General features: G+C 35.0%; 1 long non-coding RNA gene across 1 annotated transcript; it reads left to right on the top strand.

Annotated features, from left to right (window-relative positions):
- The first annotated feature begins 4,895 nt into the window (after nucleotides 1-4,895).
- Nucleotides 4,896-10,648, top strand: LOC146995614 (uncharacterized). The gene is made up of 2 exons (XR_015042434.1): nucleotides 4,896-7,858; nucleotides 10,159-10,648. It is a non-coding gene; the product is annotated as an uncharacterized LOC146995614 (long non-coding RNA).

Below are 10,648 nucleotides of genomic sequence, written 5' to 3'. Positions count from 1 at the left end.
CCTGTTCACCATCAAGGTCTGCGGATTTGTTCAGGAGCTTTCAGGACTTCTCCTGTGCAGAGCCTATATGTTGACTGTAACGAACCATCACTTTATCTGAGGCGTGAGCAATTGTCCCTTTTGCAATATTTTAATACTCTATCACAACCTGAACATCCCAATAAGCTGTGCTTACTTGATAATGAGTGTAACACATTATTTGAAACACGTCCATCCTGTGTTCCTACTTTCCCTTTAAGAGTTCGCCCTGTCATTGAGGAACTCTCCCTCTCTGATATGCACCCCCAAGCAGTACAGAATTTTGAAATTCCACCTTGGGAAACTTCACGGATCCAGCTTCTTGATGTTTTTAAACATCACGTAAAGGCGAGCACTAACGAGATCGTTTACAGACAAATTTTCGCTGAGCACAGGCACAAATATAGCAGTTATTATCCGATATACACAGATGGATCAAAGTCAAATGATCATGTCGGGATGGCTTTTGTATTTGAAAATTACATAGAGGGCAGATGCCTGCACCATGCTTTCTCTGTCCTAACATCTGAACTAACTGCAATATATTATGCTCTTTTGTACATCTCAAAGCTCTGCCACAAAAAGTTCATAGTTTACACAGACTCGTATAGTGCTCTTAAATCCTTGGAAGCTTTTCCCAACGCTCAGAATCCTGTGGTAGTGGATGTTCTCAAAATTCATAGAAATTTAATGATACGAGGATATGAAATCCTGTACTGCTGGGTTCCCGGGCATACGGGAATAAAGGGAAACGAGCTTGCAGACATCGCGGCAAAATCTGCTGTCGAACTGTCCAGTCGCCTTATCCCTTTTAGAGACATCTGCTGTGTCATCAAGGGAAAGATACGAAAAAAATGGCAGCAAATTTGGGATGTTCAGCATCACAACAAGTTGAGAAACATCAAACCTAGAATTGAGCATTGGGATTTTGCTGGAAATCGTAAAGAGGACGTTCTTTTGACTCGACTCAGAATTGGTCATACCAGAGTCACACATAGCTATCTTCTTAAAGCTGAAAATGAGCCTGTTTGTTTTAATTGTAATGTTTGTTTATCTGTTCGTCATATTTTAATTGAGTGTCAATGTTTTAATAGTCTTCGCCAGAAATATTTTAATAGCTGTGACTTACCTCTCGACCGTTTAATCGGAAGAGAGGTCAATTCTAATTTATTTTATTATTTAAAAGAGATTGGCTTTTATTACCAAATGTAATTTGTTTTGAAGACTGTGTCTTGAATGTTAACATGTGCTTTTAACTTGTTTTTATATGACTTCATCCTCTGGATTTGGTACATTTATCTACTTGTTTTTATTTATTGAATTTTAATGTCATCAATTGTAATCATCTCATCTTTTGTTTGGCGCGTCATAATCATCTCTGGTTTTTGCGCCATAATCACTCACTCACTCACTCACTCACTCTGGGAAAGAGTTCGAAAAGCATGCGGAATGTACAAAGACCACTCACTTTCCTTTCTGGAAAAAGATGGCCGAGTGATTAGCTCCATAGAAGAAATTGCAAATACAATTGGTGAGACATTTGCTGCCGTTTCTTCCAGCCGAAATTACTCACCTGCATTTCTTTCTATCAAGCAACGCTCTGAGAAAAATCCCATCGCTTTCAACTCTTCCAACTTTGAGCCGTACAATAGAGACTTTACTATGGTTGAACTAAAGAGAGCTTTGTTGCAGACACATAGGTCTTGTCCGGGTCTGGATGGCGTGTATTATGAAATGCTAAAGCATCTGTCCTGTAAGTCACTGAGTGCCCTTCTCACACTTTACAATAGAGTGTGGAAGGAGCGTACATTTCCCAGTGCATGGAGGAGAGCTATTGTCATTCCTATTGCGAAGCCAGGGAAAGACCCTAGGAATCCCTCGAACTATCGGCCAATTGCCCTTACCAGCTGTGTTTGCAAACTGTTTGAAAAGATGGTAAACAGCCGCCTAGTCTACTTCTTGGAAAAGAATAATATTATATCGCCTTATCAAAGTGGCTTTCGAAAGGGGAGAACAACCGTAGATAATATGCTCCTCTTAGAGACATCCATTCGAAAAGCTTTTGTAAGAAGAAATCACCTTGTCTCAATTTTCTTCGATATAGAGAAAGCCTATGATAAGGCATGGAGATACGGTATAATTCGCGATCTTCACGAGAGTGGCTTGCGCGGCAACCTACCAAATTTCATTCAGAATTTCCTGAACGCTAGAACTTTTCAAGTAAGGATAGGCTCTGTTTTGTCTGATGTTTTTGAACAAGAAGAGGGTGTGCCTCAAGGCTGTGTGCTCAGTGTAACTCTTTTCAGCCTAAAAATAAATTCTGTATTAAAACAACTTCCTCCCACCATTTCAGGTTCTTTATATGTTGATGATCTACAAATTAGCTGTAGAGGTGTGGATATGAGACATGTAGAGAGACAGCTCCAGATCGCTTTGAACAGGATCCAGGAATGGGCAAAAAGACAAGGATTTACGTTTTCGAAACAGAAGACTGTGTGCGTGCATTTTTGTAAAAAGCGAGGTCTCCATCCTGAGCCGGAATTATACCTCAATGGGTCTGTAATTCCAGTTGCACCTGAAGTAAAATTTTTAGGGGTGATGTTCGACCGAAAATTGACTTTCCTTCCTCATGTCTTAAACTTGAGAAAAAAGTGTACCAAAGTTCTAAATATCTTAAAAGTCCTGGCGAACACCTCCTGGGGTGCAGAGCGTTGCTCCATGCTTCGCATTTACAGAGCTCTAATTCGCTCTAAACTGGACTACGGCTCAGTTGTTTACGGATCTGCCCGGTCTTCAGTGTTGTTAAAACTAGATCCTGTTCATCATCAGGCTCTGCGGATTTGTTCTGGAGCCTTCAGGACATCTCCTGTGCAGAGCCTTTATGTTGACTGTCACGAGCCATCACTCCGTTTGAGGCGTGAGGAGTTGTCTCTTTTACGCTATTTTAATATTTTATCTCAACCTGACCATCCTTATAACTTGTGTATATGTGAAAATAGCTGTGACCTTTTATTTGAGGCACGTCCATCCTGTGTGCCTTCTTTTCCTGTTAGAGTTCGTCCCCTCATTGAAGAATTCTCCCTGTTTGATATTTCCCCACAGGCAGTACAGCATTTTGAAATTGCACCTTGGGAAAATGCACTAATCCACCTTCTTGACATTTTCCACAATTACGGAAAAACAACTACTGATGAGAGCATCTACAGACAAATTTTTGCTGATCACAGGCAGAGTTACAGGAGTTATGTTCCCATATATACGGATGGCTCTAAGTGAGCTTGCCATGTTGGCATGTCATGTATAATTGGTGACCACATGGAAGGCAGACGTTTACACGACGCTTCCTCTGTCTTAACCTCCGTTATAGTTTTTGTATTTACTGTATTTCGTAAAACTTTTCTTTCTAATTCAGAACCACATAAAAATATTATTTTTTTAATATTTCTATAGAATTGTGTATCTCGTTTTCAGTAACTTTTAAACTTTGAAAGCACATTTTACGTGTGATAAGCATGAAAAATATTTTAGGAAACAGAACTTCTCGAATACCCTTTGCTATCTAAGTTTTATAAAGATTGAAGCTGTTTTACCTAAAACTATAATTTTGAGGTTCAATCTCATAGGGATATATGTATGTATAAACGAATGATAAAGGCTATTGATATCTGTACATCTGTGAAATTTAATTCACTTAACTAAACAAGTGAATGCATTATTTCCTGATTTCTTTTACAAAATTTCAAATAATAAAGATTTTTGCCACAAAAGGGGACCAGCTATAAAGACCTAATGCTGGAAAATGTTGTTTCAGTTTTGTCTCTGTTAACGTTAAAAATCAATACATCACAGATATGCCAACAATCATCGATAATTTATAAATGTTACGTGAGATTTAAAAAAAAATCATTCTATTTAAAAAAAGAGGAAAGAAGAAAAGGGTACATATAACATACTGTTCTATAAGATCTGTATTCATAGGTGATTGAGGGCCCACCAGCGGCCGAGCGGTAAAGTCGCTGAACACTGGTACGTCGGTCCGAGGTTCGAATCCCGAGAACTGGCTGGCTGCATGGGTGTTTTTGTGGTTTTCCCCATGTGTAACGTGTATACGAGCCAGTTTCCCTTAGAAAGTCCTCCACGAAGGCATCCCTCCCCTTAGGCAGATAGCCCTAGTGTGCTTTGCCATAATTAAATACACCAACACCATAGGGTGATTGAGACACTATTCTTTCTTTCAGACGCCGTAGTCGTTGAGCTTTTGAAGCTAATGAATACAGTGGATGAACGCTTCGACGATTACTTTTAGATTCACCTTTACGCCTACCCAGTTTGGAATTAGAGATCAACAGCGAAGTAATAATAATACAATATCTAAAATATAGAGGCTAAGAATAAAACAAAAATCAGGATGCAAAATCTGATGACGAAAATGTAAAGAAATGGTATGGTTCTGCCTAAGGGGATGGATGCCTTCGTGGAGGACTTTCTATGGGAAACCGGCTCGTATACACGTTACACATGGGCAAAACCACGAAAACACCCATGCAGCCAGCCCGTTCGCGGGATTCGAACCTCGGACCGAACTACCAGTGTTCAGCGACTTTACCGCTCGGCCGCTGGTGGGCCCCAAAGAAATGAGATCGCTGTATATTCTATGGACTAATTTCAGTTTATAAATTAGCTTCTGATTGGTGTATTATAAATTGAAAACGGAATATTTCTCTACAAGTTCTATTTTTATCTGAACTACCCCTTCATCCCCTTAGGATGAAGGGGCAGTTCAGATAAAAATAGACCCCCTTCATCCCCTTAGGGTACCTCCATGGAGGTAGGAAGTAAGAGGAGAGGCAAAGAATATGTATAGACATCAAGGAGGTTAGAATACATGGAGATGGCGTCTCTGCTGTCGCAATACGAGGAGAGTGAAGCCGGGGGAAGCAAATAAGCCACGCCTCGTGAGGGCAAGAAAACGCTTCCCTTACTATGTGAAGTGAGGTTAAACGTCAGCTTGTTTGAAGTTTTGAGTGTGTTTTCTGATTTCTTATGTGAAGACGTGAGAGGGTTATAAGGTACTGAATGGTTACATTGAAATAATGTCTACATTTCGGGTTTCATTTCCATATAAAAGAATGTTTTTTTTTAACATGCATAAATAAGTAGAATAATTGAAATGTGCGTTTGAAAAGCCGTCAGAAAAGAGTTTGAGTATTTTCTCGGTGTGACGTGCGCGAAGAAACATCTATAATTCTCAGATTTTTCTTCAATTAATGGTTTGAGTATTATACTCGTAATTAACTGAGTTGTAAAAGCAAAACGGTAAGTAAACAAAGGAAGGGGGAGTGGTCACCTCATCGTGGAAAAGAAAACGCGTTATTTTAAAGGTGTGATCATATTACATTACAAGTCATATTTTATGTATTTAATTTTATTTTCTGTTCAAGTAAATATTTAATAACAGGATTTAATTTGGGGTGAAATTTGTGGGAGTTTTAAAAATAACAATGCAGAATTTAAATATTATTTTTTATCATTGTTCATGCAATTTAATATTTTTCAAAACGTAAGTAGTATTTCTAACATGGAAAATTGAGAATTATACCTGTATATATTTAGAATAACTAAAATATAATCAATTAATGGTTTGAGTATTTATTTATTTATTTTCACAATACCTTTATTGCTAGCATTCATTAATGACAGCATGTAATTACATAATGCATTTCTCATTTAACTCATTTTAATGGAATCAGTCCCTTTGTACATATATTTTCCCTCTGCATATCCTGATAATCATTAGAATTGATACAATTATCAGCACTTGCAGCCGTTTCCTTGGATATGTTTTAAACATGCACAGCAAATTTTTATCTAACTTTGAGCAAAATATAATTAAATAAATGATAGTATATATGTTAAAAGAATATTTACCTGTGAAATGTAATACCGGATCCTGCTATTCTTCTATTTGTACAGCCGAAAGCGACGCAGGAATTTACCATATTGGCAAGAATAAAAATTGCTTCTCGGAACAATATTGCAGCCGTCTACAAGATGATAGAAAATGTAGAAATAAAATGAAATGGCGGGAAAAAGTGAAGGAAAAAGCGCGCGAAGAATCCACGGTCTTTAATTTACGAAACTGGGTGTGGCTAGGTTCTTTCTGCCTCATTGGCTGAAGAGCTCGTCAATCTTTCTAAAGCCACGACTACTAAGGGCATGCTTTCCCCCACTTTTTGGCTTCACTTGGACTGCGCGCAGGGCATCTCCATGTATTCTAACCTCCTTGCTGGCAGGCCTTGAGTATAAGTTGGCCTTGGTTCAACTCAATGTGCGGTCTGCCATTATGCCCCGGGCGCAGTATCCAAGGGGCGCCAAATTGATGATACACATTTCAGAATGAAATATTTCCCAATCTTGGAACAGAGAAAGGGGCGCAAAATCTTTAGGAGTCCCCGGAACTTAAAACCAAGGAGGTTAGAATAGATGCCACCAAACCTGCTCCAGTTCTCTCTGGCAGAAATTTGAAAATTGTTCTTTAAATGTTAATATAAATTAAACAGGAGAATAAAGAAAGGTAAATAATTTTTTATCATTTTCTTACAAAATGTAATAAATCGTTTTGTTTTGATACTGATCATGTCAATGCATTTGAGTTCTGGTAATAAAAAAATCGGAAAGGTTGTGTTTCTTTGTCTCCCCTCCCTTATTTTTGATAATTTAAGTACGCGACGTAAGTTTCAGTACAGAGTGCAATAAAATTGTATTTATTTTTCGAAATTAAAAAAAAAAAAAAAAAAAAAAAAAGGCTGAAAGCATTGGACTAGTGCCTTCGCAGAATTTAGTTTAAAGGCCCGTCTACACGTACCGATTTTATCGGCCGACTTTCTCGCAGAGGAACAATTTTCAGGATGTGCGCATGCGCTAAAAATCTGTCATGTTCTCTGCGACGATTTCAGAGCTAGTGTTCACCGCTCACTAGCCGACGATAAAATCGGCGACTCTAGCCAATTAGATTGCTTCCAGAGATCACGTGCTTTTCTCTCTCATTTTGGAAACATGGCGCTTTTTCGTTGGAGCGAAAATCAAATTTTTCAATTGATTGATTTTTATACAGACCATGCTGTGTTGTGGGACACAAATAACATAAATTATAAAAATAAAAAGTTAAAGGATTCCCTTATTTTGGTAAGTTATCTTCCCGTTACTTTATCATCAAATATTTTTTTATTCGTGATGAAAATTATTTTATGTTGGTTAAACAAATTACAACTCAATTTAATACAATATTGCTCAATTTTATTAGCTGATTGACTGATATAGCAATATGATTACAGTTTTCAGAACTGTGTTAGTTATTAAACTATACCGATAGTATTTTTTAATATTCAGTATGATATGCTATTTTAAGATTTTGCATATTTATATTTCTTATTTGAAATTTTTGTATTGAAATTACACTATTCCTTTCTACTATAGTAATCTTTATTCTGTATTAGTACTTTTTACTCATATTGTTGCGGTTTTCATAACATTATTGTCTATTTATTTAATAGTAAAGGTTATCATTTAAAGCACAGTAGTTATTTACTTTTTCTGAAGCATGGTTATTTTAACATTTCAGGACTTAAGCACACAAATATGCGTTCCAGAAAATGAAATTAAAAAAAAAAAAAAAATGGAGTAACCTGCGTACTCAATTTACAAAGGAGAAACATAAAGAGAAAAAAATTATACATCTGGTGCAAGCACTGCCATGCAGTACAAATCGGCATGGTAGTTTTACACATCGTTACAATTTTTAAGTGATGTCGTGTCCTTAAGGAATACTGTGACTTCTTTGGTAAGTGATTACTTTTTAAATTTATATAATTTGGCTTGTAAAGTAAATAATTTCCCTTTACTATTTGAAAATTTATAGAATTGTTTTTAATATAGGCAAAACTTTAACAGTTTTTGTGATAAATAAAATAATATTGTTATACATACTTAGCTGTGTAAATTATATTAGCCAAATCTTCAAGCTCATGCAGCAGATGGGTCATCTGCAAAAGTTCACACTCACAGCAATTTCTATATAACTTCAGTACAAAAGTATTATTTTATTTATCCTTTTACAACTATGTGTGCTATTTAATTTCTTAAATGAAATCTTTATATTTAAAGACTATTCTTAAGCTCATTTACTTAAAAATAATCCCATTTCCCATTAAAGTATAGGTGCAATACCCATTAAAGTATAGGTAAAAGCTTGTTTGAAGGACCAGGGCTTAATTTCTAAAATCAGAAGTGTCAGAGTTAGTAGAAGTTATATTTTGAATTTATATGAAGACCTAATCTTTTTTCCAATGAATGATATTCTATTGATAATTTCCAAAATAGCTGAGCAGTAAAACTGCTAAATAACTGGTAATTTGACCAGTGTTCGAATGCCAGCAAATAAGCTGACTGTAAGGTTGGTTTTTGTTTTTTCCTATGCAGAACATGGATACGAGCCATTTTCCCCTAAAAATTCTTCTATGAAGCATCCCTCTCTATAGGCAGATAGTCCTTGAATTGCGTTGTCTTAATCAATTAGTCTAACATCCAGAAAAGCATATGTAATTTATTTTGAAATGAGAGTTAAGTAATGTAATGTAAAGGTAAAAATTACTTACTGGTACAAGTTAGTGGTTTTTATGACTTTTTTTTAAAAAAAACCATTCCCAAATATCTGATAGTAAGTCAACAAAGTATTATCGACCTACCGAAAAAAGCCGAAAAATCTAAACATGAATTTTAATTATTAAGTAAAAATTATATGATACATTAAAAAATAGGTTCTTACATGTTATCACAAGCACTTTAGTACAAGCTCTTTTAAATTTCCAGAATGTGCTAAAATCTGTCGACCATGAGCATAACAATACTTTAGGCAACCATGCTCATAAACATTCCTTCAGTCAAGCAACATTACCCTCATTCTTTTTCATTTATAAAAATTTGCCAAACTTGAGGTGATTACGCTAATATGTTAAGTACTAAAAAATAAAACACTTATGAATTTGCAAAATACTTCTCTAACTTTTAGCGTTATTCTTTTCTCCATGTACACAGTGATCTGTTTTCACTTAAAAAACCAATAAATTGCATAAACTTGTACTGCACATCAACTGTTTACCAAACACATCTCATCGCTGTTTGCGTTAACGGTTTTGTGACAAAATACTATATTCTGCAGAATTTTTACTGCAGTTTCTTCCATTGCTGGCAGATTCCACAAGTGATATTTTAAAAGTAAGTTAAAGGTTCCCAACTCCCCCCAAAAAAATTACGATGTCTGTCAAAATCATTAGAATTCCAAATACAACAAAAATAAACAATTGAAACATTGCTTGACTGAAGGATTTTTATGAACAAGGTGGTTGCCTGTGAAATTTTTATGTGCAGAGTATGGCAATTTTTATTAAGGTGGTTGAGATAATATGTGACTACCTCTAATTTTAAAATATTAATAGAGAAACATGAATTCTTATTGCATTTTAAGTAATTATTACTATCAAAATCTTACTCATATTGTTCAAGTTTTTACAAGTAAATGAAGTCCAACTCCGCTTCACATTGAAAAGTTATAAAAATATGGGATGTACATGCACAGATACTGTTTTTTAAAGACACTCAAATTATTTCTTTTTACTGTAGTAATTATTAGCTTTGCTTTCTTCTCAGTTTATATATATATATATATATATATATTCGTAAATTATATATATATATATATATATATATCATTTTCAATGATAAACTTATATTCACAGCTAAATCAGACATAAGTTAGTCAATATTTTGTTACTTTTAACATACTTAAACATAAGCATTAACTTCTTATATATTTTCTTTTAAATATATGTATTGCATGTTTTTATTGATACCAAATACGCTACAACTTAGACAGCAGAATTACGAGGTTTTTTCGTATTCTTATTCAAGATATTTGACTATTCAACTTTGATATCTCTTGAAAAATCAAGCTTAGGAAATATATTTATTATCCTTATAAATATTTATTTCTGCATGTTTTCCCATAGCTTGTTAATTATGATTTGTTATATATGAATGAATGATAGCTGTAATAGTAAAAATTAAAGTTATTTTAATTTTCAGGATTTTAATGATACTAGTACACAAGAAAGAAGTGCAGAAGTTACCAGTCATTCTGAGGAGATGTTTGACATGAACGATTTTGAAGACACTGAAGAGACACAGAGAGAACTATGTCATACACAAACACTACCACAGCTAAAAAGACACACATCAAACACTACAACTTCAAACAAAAAACAGAAACACGATCACATTTACACAGCAGCCACAACAACACTGGAAGAAATTTCTACAATATTAAAATAAAAAAACACTACTCCAAATACATTTACACAGTTCGGTTCCTTTGTTGGTTCCGAACTAAGTCTAATCCGTGACCCTCAACTCCTCACAGACACAAAATATAAAATATACCAAATTCTCACAGATGCACAGACAGAACAAAATGTATTAGATTCCATGAACAACACAGAATAAATAAGAAACTTAGATATATTTATTACTTACCACATTATTTTGTAACATAAAATAAAAATACTTATAAATAATC

This window comes from Stegodyphus dumicola, chromosome 8 (assembly GCF_044657685.1).
Source record: "Stegodyphus dumicola isolate Sdum_Otavi_A_Nest chromosome 8, ASM4465768v1".
Lineage (NCBI taxonomy): Eukaryota > Metazoa > Arthropoda > Arachnida > Araneae > Eresidae > Stegodyphus > Stegodyphus dumicola.
This window is presented reverse-complemented; position numbering and strand designations above follow the sequence as displayed.